The 14,001-nt window shown below is 32.3% G+C and overlaps 1 long non-coding RNA gene across 1 annotated transcript; it reads right to left on the bottom strand.

The window, feature by feature from the left end:
• Nucleotides 1–5,737: 5,737 nt before the first annotated feature.
• LOC148620597 (uncharacterized) lies at nucleotides 5,738–7,814 on the bottom strand. Its single transcript, XR_015920918.1, has 3 exons — nucleotides 7,698–7,814; nucleotides 6,258–6,305; nucleotides 5,738–5,876 (listed from the first exon to the last, which is right to left on the bottom strand). It is a non-coding gene; the product is annotated as an uncharacterized LOC148620597 (long non-coding RNA).
• Between the last annotated feature and the right edge of the window lie 6,187 nt (nucleotides 7,815–14,001).

Raw genomic sequence — 14,001 nt, 5'->3', positions numbered from 1 at the left:
ATTCATTTTAAACCTCGACAATATAATCTGCTGTTAAAACCTTATGTTTGTGGAATTGAACGTCTCTCAGACGAGAACAATAAATTAAGAAACGACATCGATGTCCTCGAACAGTATGACAGACAGGGCTTAATGCGGGTAAGCGGTATACCTGAATGTCAAAACTGAAAATACCACCGATATCATTACAGAAATTGTGAAGAGTATTAATACTGAGTATAAAAATTGTGACATTCTCCGATCTCATCGAGTCGGTAACTCTGTACATAAATTATCCTCAGATTGAAAGATCTGTCAAAAAGCGAATCTTGAAATCAAGTAAAAATCTGAAAGAGAGTGAAGATTACAGTGATGTGCTTAACAAAAACTCGTAATTCGATAGCTTACAAGGCTCGTGAATTAAAAAAAAAACAAACAGATCATAAAGTAAACCTGGACAGTTGATGGCAAGATCTTCTTGAAAGACAATGCGGACCGTCTCATTGTCACAAATACAGAATTGGCGCTCCGAGATTTCATAAGTGACAATTGTCCATGTGCAATGAACATTATATATCCTCCTCATCCAACAGATGAACCTGATCCGAGACACAATCAAACAAATACAATTCCGAAATTGTCATTTGCAGCTGCAGCAGTTATAAATTAAATGTTGATTAAAGAAAAACATTGTCCCAATGAATAAATTTTTATCAAGGTCCATGGATTAATATTGATTTATGTATTGAATTTGTTATTTTTCACATGTCAATAGGTAAAGCTTATGTTGTTATTTTTTTAAATGTATGCAATCTTGCTCTATAGTTCATGGTCGAAATGAATTACGTGATTTGTTTTGATTTGTTTTGTTTTGGTCATAAACCTGTATCATATACTTGTCCAATTTTGTTCAACCAATTAATTTATCTAAGTACCTTTATTCAAAACATCGTTCTTTTTTTTTCTTTTGTTCAATCGCTATTTAATCACTAAACATATTGTTTTCTCTCCCTATAAAATAGTATTCCGAACATTATATGTATTATGTTAATAAAGTATTCGGTTAAAATGCACGCGTATTACTGCTTTTTAAGTATGTCTGATCAATTGGTAAATTTTCTCACAAATATTTATTCTGCATTAGCTATTAAAACCTATGATGAACCAACCATTGTTTCAATATTCACTTATATAATTTATTTTTCTAAAGACATGCTTATTTCATGTATGTTCTTTTATTCTCTTAAGTTACCCGCATTGTACCTATTTTGCATTTAGTGAAGAGCTTAAACCATATCTTGTGCAAGTCCTATTGTGTTATTTATTTCGTCCTTATCGAAACGCAATAATGTTTTTGAAATGTTACTACTATTTGACCTCTGTCATTCTATGATAGATAATACGGTTGTCACTTAATTAATGGGTATTAATTTACAGTTATATACAATGAGAGTGGATCTATATTCTACCTAGCTTCGTTCATGGGACAAAAAACGCCTTAATCTTTTTGAATTTCTGTGTATCAATGTTGTGTTATTGTCATCTAACAAACAAAATGCTATTGGAATTGTTATATGTCTATGCATGCATGTTAAATATTTAAGTTCCGACAATAGTGTAGGTCATTGCAAAGGTCCAAAAACATATGATATATTTATGTTTGCAATTGTCTTTTTTTTATATTTCTTTTCCAGTTTTTATTAATCATATCCAGAATCTAGAGTAACCCGCTTCACTTGCGGTGACTCAGCGATCAACCAACTTGTTTACATTACAAATGAATTTGGTAGGGCATTAGACAGCGGGAAATAAGTTCGTGTAGTATATTGCGATATTAGCAAGGCTTTTGATCGTGTTTGGCATAAGGGGTTATTTTTTTAGAAAATATATGACAATTTATTAAATTGAGTTAAAATTACCTCACAGGTGGGATACAGAGAGTATTCCTTAACGGGAATAAGTCCGATTGGGGGAAAATAGATGCTGGTGTTCCACAGGGTTCTATTTTGGGATTTCATTTATTTCTGATATTAATTAATGATATTGTGAAAGAAATTATTACTGACGATACAAGTCTTTATCTAGATATAGATAATGCAGCTGAATCAGTAAAGATACTGAGTAGGAATATCGATAATCAACAATGGTCAGAAGGGTGATTAGTAAAATTTAATCCGCAGAAAATTGAGTCAATGGTCATAGACGTTAACAAACAAAACTACTTCACCCGCCGTTGCTATGAATCAACATGACATACAAGAGGTAACTAGTCATCAACTTCTTAGTGTTATAATATCGAACAATGGATTATGGCACGATCATATTGATTATAGCGTTAAAAAAGCATATACGCGACTAAACATTATTAGAAAAACAAGTTCTCTGTCGAAAGATATACTTTGCAGAGAGTATATATGAGTTTCATTCGACCTAATTTGGAATGGGGATGTAATCTTGGATTGTCAAAACCAGTCCCTCATAGACAAAGTTGAAAACGTTCAACTGGACGCCGCAAGAATTGTAACTGGGGCTACAAAACTTACCTTTACCGATAAAATATATAAGGAAGCATGTTGGGAAAATATTCCCGTAAGAAGAGAACTACATAAATTACAATTACTTAAAAAGATTTGTATTGCCTTATTGAATACGCGATTCCAGATTTTAAACACGTTTAAAGATCACGAAGGTTTGATAAAAAAATGTCCTGCCTAAAATCATAACGGATCAAGAATGAGACAGATTTTACATGGTAGTCTGCGAATGAATTGTAGCTTTTTAATTGAACACTTTTTTTTCCCGCAACCTAGGGGATTTACCGAATTGCGTGTCCGGTAGAAATGAATCAATATCTCATTTTTATTACATTGTGATAGATATCGAGAACTTCGCATTGAGACACCATTTTCCCTAAATATACCAGTTGTGTTAAATACTGATATTTTACGATTTGGTTCTGATCAGATGACCGATGATCAAAATCAGCAAGTTTTTTTTATCAAGGTGCAGAAATTTATTTTACAGAGTAAGAGATTTATTAACTGACTTGCAACTTGATTAATTTCATTTTTTTTGTCCGAATTGAACTCTGCACCGTTTCCGTTTCCACAAATTGTTAACAGTTTAAATTATGTTATTAAGAGCATGCAATTTTTGTGTTATATATTTGGCAATATCGCAGGAGATGGACTTGTAAAAGTCTTGATGCTTGTTTCCAGATCCTATCAGATATAAAATTGCTTTGCGTTAAATGACATGTGTATTCTTTGCCGAATAAATATGTTTAAACTAATATAACGCTGAAGGACAATGATGGAAAATGATAAAAAAGACAAAAAATGTATGGAACATACTGAAACCAACTATCTGGACAACATGCAAAATATTCATCAGCTTGATCGCTTAGGCAGTGATATCCAGATTGACATTTATTAGAACCTGCGTTCATTTCACAAGATAAAGTTTTATGTAGTACACCATATTTATAGGCTGATTAAAAGAGGCAAGGCATTTCCCTGACAAATAAGGTGTTTAGGCTTGTTGTGTCATGATTATTGTAGTGTGGATTAAAATTATAGACGTAATGAAAATATCACATCCTATTCATGATTATTATTTTTCACGTAAGTCCCTATTTCCTAAATGGATTTGTTGCTCACAAAAGGGATACTATGGAATAACTCTGCTAAACAACTCGGTTAACGTCACTATTCTTTTAAAATACGGTATCCATTATTTATGTAATATAAATTTGGTCCTTTGAACTATTCTTGATCATTATAACTTTAGAGAGGTAACTTGTAGAATTATAAGATAATTGTTATTTCCTGTCAGCAAATACGCAAATGATGTATATTGATTTTTAATTATAAACAAAAATATAAAATTCCTCACAATTTGTCTATGTTAGTTGCAAATAATCTATAATCGTTTTTATTACATGGCTTAAAAAGCACAGTTTTTTCATGTACAGCAATGACTATACAGTGAAACCTATTTAAAATGATCAGTCATATTGGGTCAGTTTAGGCAGGTGTTTTACAACAGTGCATAGTTTTGACATATTTTCAGATTATTGAGCGTTCGGTTCGGACAGGTTTTATTGTAATTATAATGTGCTTTAAGTTTCAACCTAAAAGTGCCAACATTCTACCCCTGACAACCCATGTTTTGGAAATTTTAGGGGGCGCACGCCAGCCACGCACCCGCCTGAATCCGCCCCAGAAATGAACCTGTAGTCTGGTGGTTGTCCTTGTTTAAACTTACGGATCTGACAACAGGCACTTTTACCATTAGTTGGCTAATAGACACAGTAGTATCCCTGTTTGCACATTTTATTTCCAGGTACACCACTGTTAGATGCTAGTGGCTTTCTCTTTTTACATGCTGTATTATATAAAACACGTAAGTCATCTTAAGTTATCATAACGATATTCATGTTAAATAATTACAACCTTCACATCTATTAAGAACTGTTCTCAGTTTCTGATCGGGGCAGGTAAGATATAATTTCATTTGGTTCTTGTATTCGTTGGTTATATCAGTGACGACATAGTCGGCATAAGTACCATTGTCGTTGATTTTGTAAATGAATGTGTGCATTGAGCTGTGGTGTACATGTATATATCAGGGGTTTGTTGTTCAACTTGTCATTTATCTTAATTAGTAACTAAAATAGTTAATCAATAGATTAAAAGTAATAATGTAATTGTTGTTCAACATTTCATTAATGTTAATGAATCATTAAAAATGCTAATCACGTCATTAAATTTAATTCACCCATTGGACCTGAATTAAAACTCTAATGACATAATAAACACAAAATTTACATAATTTGTGAAAATAATTCAGGGTTAAATCATGCTTTGTTTTAGTAGAACCCGGATAAGGAGTGATCTCACATTGACGTTGAAACAATGTAAACAAAGTTTGAAAGGTATTACTTGTAGTAAGTTAAAGTGAATGTAATTTCAATTACATGTACTGAGCTACCTTAATATGAAATTCTTCTGTCTCGAAAGCAAGATTATGAAAAAGGTAAGTTTTTACAAAACAATTCAGAAATAAGTCTTGGTACATTTTTTACTTTGTTTTACCTAATAAATGTAATACTTGAGAAGGATAAGCTACATTATTAATATTTGTTTATATTAAAGTACACGGAAGTTAATATTTAAGAGTAATCAAGGGAACCAAGGTTATAGCGGTAATCAAAAGAATGTAATCCAGGGACAAAGACCAGACATGGATAACAGACAATCTCTCTATTTTTGCTTCACATGTACCTGTATACTTAGGCAGGCGACAAACTACAAGTGATAAAAATATAGATCGACATCTGATTCTCAGATAGTTTATGTATAAATATTTGTGAGCTTATTTGTAATAGAAAAAAATAATTATTTTAGTACATTTTTAGACGGAACGCGTAAAAAGCTTATGCTGGCTAGTACTTATTTATGCGCTAAGAATGCGCACACATTAAAAATGTCCTAAGCTTGTTAACATACCCATGTTTTGTCCTTAAACATTTAGCATAAGAGTATTTTAATTGGTAGCAGCAGCTAAAATGATCTCTGTTTTTTTTTTCTAACAGAAGAATTTAATTATGACGGAGGTCCGTTTTTGAAGACCTAAAGCGCAAGAATATAAAAGTCTCCAAACGGATCAACATATCTTAAACCTTAAATTTCTCATGTCTAGTTACTTTAGTAAGGTTAAATCATTGCCATAAGTTACTTTAACTTTTTTGCAGTCATCTAATGATGTAAAACTGTTTGCATTTCCACCATATTCCCCATAACCGTATCTACGACAATAATCAGTTGCTTTGTCATAGTACCAGAGGCGTACAGCATCGTCTGGACATGAAACAATGACTTTAGGTAGATTACATACTGAAATTGGTAAAGACATCCCCTGAATACAAATGATTTAAATGATTGATCGATTTATTGATTGTTGGGATTCAACTAATAAAATAAATCTACAAGTAAATAATATTGCAGAAGCGATAAAATATTTACAATTAAAGGTAAAAAAAAAAATACTCTCAACACTCAATATACAAGAGCAGAAGGTTTTCCCTTTCATTTAATATTGATAAAGGTGCTTTTTTCTACTTTTGTAGTCAAAATAAAGCAAAAACAAAAAATAAACAAAAAACAAAAACAAAGCCAAAAGCAGCAACATAGAACAAAACCCATATTTTACATATCTAATGTAAAATCAAACACTTCATAGTCTACTTGGAAAGAAAATGAAAAATGAAAACTAACCAGGCTTTCTACAGGAAGTTCCACAGGAATGATCACAGCAAATCTCGCCTTAATTGAAAAATATAGGTTTACATATATATTTATGTTCACCTTGATTATATATGAAAAGTGCAAGTATATGAAACGAATTGGATGAATTGTATCGTTCACATCTTAAATAATGTGTGATATCATACTTACGGGTACTGATTAACAATGACTGAGTATCTCATATTACATTATTCCAATAGAAGATGTGTTCATACAATGTCTTCTTGGGAGCATAAGTTGAGATCGAAACAAGATATACATCTTATACAATACATAAGAATGTGTAAACAGAGATTAATTAAAAGCTGAATTATTTTCTTTGCTACTCTGATTTATTATTTGCAGTGTTTATTTCTATATGTCATCGTTTAAATATCATTGTATACTGTCAGCCTTATTCCATCGAGAGTGATTCATTTTCAAGTGATTTCAAGGCGCCAATAAATTCATTAAATATTTATTCTGAGTTAAACTATCAATTCGAAGCTCAGTTTTTTTCTCATACCATTTTGCCTTCAAGTCAAACAATTAAACATTCGCATAACTAACAATACGGTTAAGCTGTACATCGTTTAGAGAGAACTGCAATATTTGATCAACATGTGAGATCAACAAAATAAATAATCGATAAAATAAGTTAGTTTACAGTATTTAATATATTCTATTGTGACAACTTTCCAGCTGGACAATTTGAGTCGTGGTTTTTTACATTCGTCGTTATACCAAATGCATCGAATATCTGGATTAGAAGGAACACATCCTGACTTCTTAAAGTGATACTCTTTGTATCAGTATTAGCAATTTTGATTTATCAATAAAAGAATAAGATGATATTTTAGTGAACTCTTATTATACCCAAATGGTGTATATCGTCATCATTATAATTGCTCAATTAATGTTTGAACGCTCGCAGGCTCAATAATGCCCTGGTTTTGCTTTTATGTGATATGTTGCATATTCTATACATACGGACCTACTAGACAACAACGGTCTGTTGTATTATTATCGTTTTGTTTTTGACTAATTATTATTTTGATGACAGCCTTTGGTTAAGAAATTCATTTTCAAGTTGTTTTTTCTGCATATGCCTCGGATAAAAATACTTCTTCATTCAGATTATCTTGTGCTAAAGATACATGAATTTGAACAAAAACTGATTTGCATCTGGTACATGTTAATAATTTTCAATTTTATTTTCACAAGTCTTGGCAAGACAAAAACGTCATGTCAAAATACAAGACAATGTAGAAACTTCGGAGTTCAAGAATATTGACTGAGTCAATAAAGATACGCAATTTAGAAAAGTGAACAAAGTATTAATAAAAACGAAAAATAGAAAGAGAAAACAAATACGGTACAAAAACAAAACCAAACAATTCAAATTGGCACAATGTTTGTTAAAGATCTTACCACAAATCCATAAACTAAATCTGATGCCCCTTCAACGCAAAAAATTTGTGAAGGCTACAAGCAGTACGAATACCGTAATTGTCGTTATTCAATAATTCAGGTTGTCTATGAATAAATACTATTTACATCCGGTTACCTTTTAAGATGGTAATTTCCTAACTTGTGGTAGAATAAGATAAATGTTATAGTCCATATATATTTCTTCTTAATTGAGACAAATTCTTGGAAGTCTAAAACACTGCACATAATAACAATTACGTAGCGTTCAACTGTAATATGACAGACTTGAAAGTACATGATGAATGCTATTTACATGCAAAGTAAACTTGACATGTCTTGTTACTTAAATAAACAGGGTGATATTTCATTAAAACTTATTACTGATTAGGTGATGCATGCATTAGACAAAAATAAGTTTGCACCTGGTCTATGCTCCCAGTGTTTTTGGTGGAGTCCTAATTGCTCATTTACTTTTGGTACTTCTTATTATCATTTCGGTTATTTTATGTTCATTACTGTGTTTGTTTGCTATCGCCACTATACGTCACTTAAGTTACATGATGTCTCCATAGATGGTCTCCTTCATTTCATACAAAAACCTCCTGGATTTCATCACATTAGAACAAAACTTTATTCTATACCTCTCACTCTACTACATTCCCTTTACAAAACAAGTATTGACACTCCTGTTGAAAAAGATGGCGGCAAGAGTGAGGTACGGTGAAAGTTACGAACCTAAAATCTTGAAATAGACAAGAAAAAGACCTTTTACAGAAATGTAACCAAATATTGAAACACAAACTATTGTTAATGTATATAAACGCTGAAAAGACGAATAAATGGGAAGAAATCATAAGAGGACCGAAAAACGAAAACGTAAACAAGCTGCGAGCTCAAACACACCTTCGCCCCGACCTGATAAAATGGCGGATAGGTCCGACTCTGATACGAAATTAAAACAGGCTTATCATAATACCTCAGATCAAAGCAATGTATCGGTATTATCAGCTACACTATATGGGCCATATCAAGGATACCCATTCACACTTTATAACTAGCCACCACGCCTCATACAACACCAGCCAATATACCACCCAATATGTTGCCCCAACAAATTCAACCACTGCAGCCTATACGATCGCCATCTCCACCTCATCTCATATATCATCCACAAATTGATACTTTTATTAGCACTGTTACAAAAAAGCTAAAAAGTTAGATATATCAGATGACATTTTGTCAAGACTTGTAGCTATGGAGAACAATGTTAAAAGAATTGACAATGAAATATGTGAAATAAAACAGAACATGAAATCAAACAATGAGACAATGAACAAAATGGATAAAGGCATTCATGGTGCATATGAATAGCATCATGCAGTTTTAAAAGAGGACAAACTTTATATAGATGGGAGGAGATTCATCCTAAGGGGTCCTTTTGTACCATATCCCCCCTCCAACTCAACCTAAAAACAAACAAAACAGCCAGGGTTCTCCAATGCAGACAGCTCAGAGGGAGAATCCGACCTAGGACAGGTGTACGAGAGGGAATGAAATCCAACAAGAACAAAATAAAGAAAAGACAATTTCAAACTTGAAAGTATTATTTCTGAATGTGTGCGGACTCATGTCTAAACTTGAATTTATTGAATTTAGAAATCAAAAGAATGTAATCCAGGGATAAAACCAGATATAGAAAACAGACAAGCACAACACAGAACTTAAAGTAACTAAAATCATACATACAAAGTATGAATGAGCAATTCACTCGGACTCCACTAAAAACTGGGAGCGCGGAGGTAGGGTAAGCGTCCTCTGCTTTTCTAGAAACACCCACCGAGTTGCTCATAAAAAGTCAAGTCCGGGGTAGACAAACGAGGTAAGGAAAACTATGACCCGTTGAATAAAGCAGTTTTCATGGTGCAGATGGATACACCATAAGATCCACGAGTTCATGATCACGACTATAGAACTTCTGTAGTGATGACTTCAATCTTGTAGCAACGTAACTTTGTTCCAGGAGCCTCTTTGTTAGAATTCTATAGCGATACAAAAAGTCTGTGTACGTTCGGCAAGCATTGGCATAACGTATGAGTTGTGATATGAACACTTCATACGCAAGTGCTGAAGGGATGTTGCAACAGATGAAAAGAAAGTTGACAATTCCAAATGAAAATTCATCAAGTTTGTGGTAATTGTCGGTCAATAGTATTCCTCAACCATCGATTTTTAAGTGTAGGTCAAGATATGAATCCGACTTCACAGTGTCTGTTGTATCCTTTATCTCAAGTCGGAGAAGATGCGATGTAACAAATCCCCGAAATTAGGATTGTTTAAAAATAATGCGTCATATTAATAGCGGAAACAGAGATTGAAGAATCTAGCTAACGGTATTCTTTCTTTCGGATTAGATCAGCTAAAAAGTCAGCCTCATAAGAGCGAAGGAATAGGCCAGCAACTAGAGGAGCACAATTTGTTCCCATTGGAATGCCGAAAGTTTGTTGACACACGCATTCACCACACTAGAAAAAATATGTTGTCGATTAAAAATTGTAGCATTTTGTGAACAACTTCCTCTGTGTATTTGGAAGATGATTTGGAATTATCTCTTACAAAGTATGAGGAATCTCTACCATGAACTATATATGTGTATCTAGGTGTACCATTTTTGGAGAAACAACGATATATAATGTTTTTAACTCGGGGTTTTACATGAATATGGTGAATAGAATATACAGTGTTAAAAAATCATAGGTTTTAATGCTATTGTATTCTGATTATAGTTTTGAACTGGTTGTCCTCAACAGATCTTTCGAATTTTTCAGGATCAGAATAAGTAAGAATTTTCAGATATTTGAATTCTTATAAATCATATGGGAGCTGAACAGACATTCTAATCCGCAAAAATGAAACCTCAATTCTCAAACCTTGTATTTGCTAAGGTCTTTCATGACTTGGTTAAACTATCAGATTATAACAAGTAATTAGTAAGAACCATTATAAAAGCAATGAACCGCTTACTAACAGAAAAAAGTACATTTCGTAACCCATAAGGCCTTTAAAATTGGTCAAATCGCAGATTTTTAATTTAATCTGTTAGGCCATGTTGGAGTTATTGCTCTTTATTGGCGTTTTTTTTTGGTTATTTTTGATGTATTTTTTTCAGATATATTTTCCTCTGAAAATACCTGACCAAGTGGAACCGAACTTGATATGAAAGTTCTTTGGGGTGTCCTGGATAGAACTAATGTGGAAGACATGGAACTTTCAGTTGCTCAAATGATCTTTATTATAAGGCTTAAAAAAGTTTACAAGGATCAAAGTTGTCAGACTCAAAAGCCCTTTATAATCAAGAATGATGCAGCATAATTTAATAAAAGCTCATTTTTGGGGGTTACGTTTGATTATCTTTACTAATATATACAAGGATATGGTATGATGAACAGCAGGGAAGCAGATATGGAGTAAAATAAAGAATCCAAATGATGAAACCTGGATTTATTAAAGCAAACATAACGTATACGTGTGAGTTGTCACCTAAAAACTCCATACGCAGGTGCTGAAGGGATGTTGCTTTTTACCTTTTATTATTATATTAATCAAATATCATCATTTTGATATCGAACCCTGTACGTCTAACTCATTAAGCATCTATCTACAAATCATATATCCATTAGTTACATGTTTCGGAAGGATGAATTATTCATTGATTTATGAATATCATCTCCACTTGAAACATAAAAAAAGCAGATATTTGTCTTTACTTGTTAAGTTACCTGTTTTTGTTTTTGTTTTTTTTTTGTTTTTTGTTTTGTTTTGTTTTTTTTTTTTGTAAGATGCTGTCTTATGTTTTTGCAAAATAGTTCTAATTTGGAAACAAATCTTTAATAATCTTTATCTTTAAGCATCCCACTTTCATTCTTATTTTTATTATAATGTTAGATTGTTTGTCTTCTTCACAATTAAGATAAATATTTTCTCTTCTACGTCCAATGATTTAAGTTCCCATTAGTTTGAAAATCACATGTTATTCTTTGGGAAAAACCCGGATGTTTACAACAATACTAGTTCTTATATTTTGTCGAACAGCCTGGTATAATGTTGACTGTTTCCATTTCATAACTTATCTGGTTCGTCAATCGTAATTTAAATATTTAAGATCGTTATAGCATACTTGTTAAGCTTATAACAGCGACATGCACTGTAAAGCAGTACATTCTAAAATGTCAGAAGGACAAATTATTGTAACAGATGCAATATTAAGCCATATAATTATTTAATTGATTGCGTAAATTAATTTTCATTTATGTCTGTCAGCAGCAATTCCATTCCCTGAAAGAGGAAGAAGATATTTTTAAGTAGCATATACATTTAAAGATACTGCATTTATAAACATTGAATAAGGCTTTTTTCTTTTGTTACGTTTGCCTTTACAAAATGCCTTTCATGATGTAACATGCAGCCTTCCTGTTAAAACATTCTGCGTTTTCAAAACAAATTGATTTCATATTAAATAACAGCTTTATCTTGCATTTCATCACATAAGTTTGATGAGAAAAGGAGTAACAAAAAACCCATGTTTAGCTGTGAAATGATGTATAAATTATTCTTAAAATATCTACATACATCCATGCATATAAAATAAAGTATTGTTTATACTTACAGTATATTTATTGGAAAAAAAGGAGAAAAAGTTAGTGCGTATTATACTCCCTTTTCTAAGAAATCTTTCTAGAAGTAGGAAACAATACTTACATTTGTTTCACTTTGAAGACGTTAAGTTAGATTGAAGATTGACAAGACTTGCCACATCCGTTTGAGCAGCATTTTTCTCCACCTGGACAGTGTTTATCTTCGTAACATATGTCAGCGCAAATTCCAGCTGTATCAGGAGGGAATGTTGGACAGACTCCTAGCTTTGGTTTAAGGGGTTCAAGACATTCATGTCCGCATCCATTACTGCAACATTTCCTGATACCTTCACAGTCGTCGTCGGTGTTACACTTATTCTCACATGGTATAAAAGGACCATATGCAGGGCAAACCCCAGGTTTACTACTAACGGGTCCTATTCACAAAATAATCACTATAAAATTTTTGTTTAAAACTTTTAAATTAAAAAAAAGAAAAAATGATTTGAGCCTTATATGCATATACATTTGTCCAGAGAATATATTATCTTCAATCTTGTGGCAGTATACACTTTTGAACTATAGTTAAACTCACGGTTTAGCCTATTTGAGTTTCTTTCATTATTTAATAATTGAAAATAATTTTATGTAGTATAAGTTTTTAATTGCAATATTTGTCTTCAATTATGACATCCCTTGTGTCTTTACAGTTGACACTGACAAATTGTGTTTTAGTATATCATTATTCAGGGAAGATTTGTGAACACAAGGCAACGCCAGAGAAATAATAATAATAAAGAAAGGGGAAATAATACGATACATAAACATTGTAACACAAATAACATCGCAGAATCTAAAGATGATATTCACCGACACTGTATATATCAATTAAAAGCGTGGCTTTAATATGGGTAAAGACAAAAAGATGGTTTTTACTTTTAAATGGGGCCCCGTGCAGGTCCGGGTGTCAAATTAATAGGCCTGCAGCAGTGCTAAGCTTGTCAAAAAAACAAAAACTAAAAGCCACGAAAATTAATGTCTGGGTAACACATGTTCTAAAAGACTATGAAACGCATCACAGTTCTTACGATAGCTCTCTTTATACCGGCATCAATTTATTGTGGTATGTTTATTTTGTGAATGTACTTACTGCTCCGATAAACCTGATAAACCAACACTCTTATCACCAGTAAATGGTACAAAACAATAAGTCCCCACAGGACAGTCAGGTTCACCAGGCCCAAAACGACATTTTATTTCTAATTGGGATTCTTTTGGACACTCTAAAATATAGCAAGATCTTAATCAACATTTTTTTATTTCTTATTTGAGATATATGCGTTATTTGAGATATATGTGTTATTTGAGATATATGTGTTATTAAACCTTTAAGAAAAAAATAGTATTTGTTTTTATTTTATTTTGTTTAAATATGACGCGACGTTTCACGTTAATAAAAAAAAGAGGACAGAGTATACGATACAACACTATATATTCGGTTTTGAATCGAAATACATACCACATTTCCGTTTACATTTTCGTAAAGTTTTAAAGTTATTCTTATTTCCTTTGCATCCACCATAAACAAATTTCTCACATTTACCGTTCATGGGATTGTAGAAGAATCTTGTGAGATTTCGTTTGCATGATCCAGGTTCTTTTGGAAGAAGACA

The sequence above is a fragment of the Perna viridis genome, chromosome 3 (assembly GCF_037379345.1).
Source record: "Perna viridis isolate PV_CMFRI_1.1 ecotype Kerala chromosome 3, ASM3737934v1, whole genome shotgun sequence".
Taxonomy (NCBI): domain Eukaryota; kingdom Metazoa; phylum Mollusca; class Bivalvia; order Mytilida; family Mytilidae; genus Perna; species Perna viridis.
The sequence above is the reverse complement of the archived record's forward strand: the minus strand, read 5'-3'. Positions and strand labels throughout refer to the sequence as shown.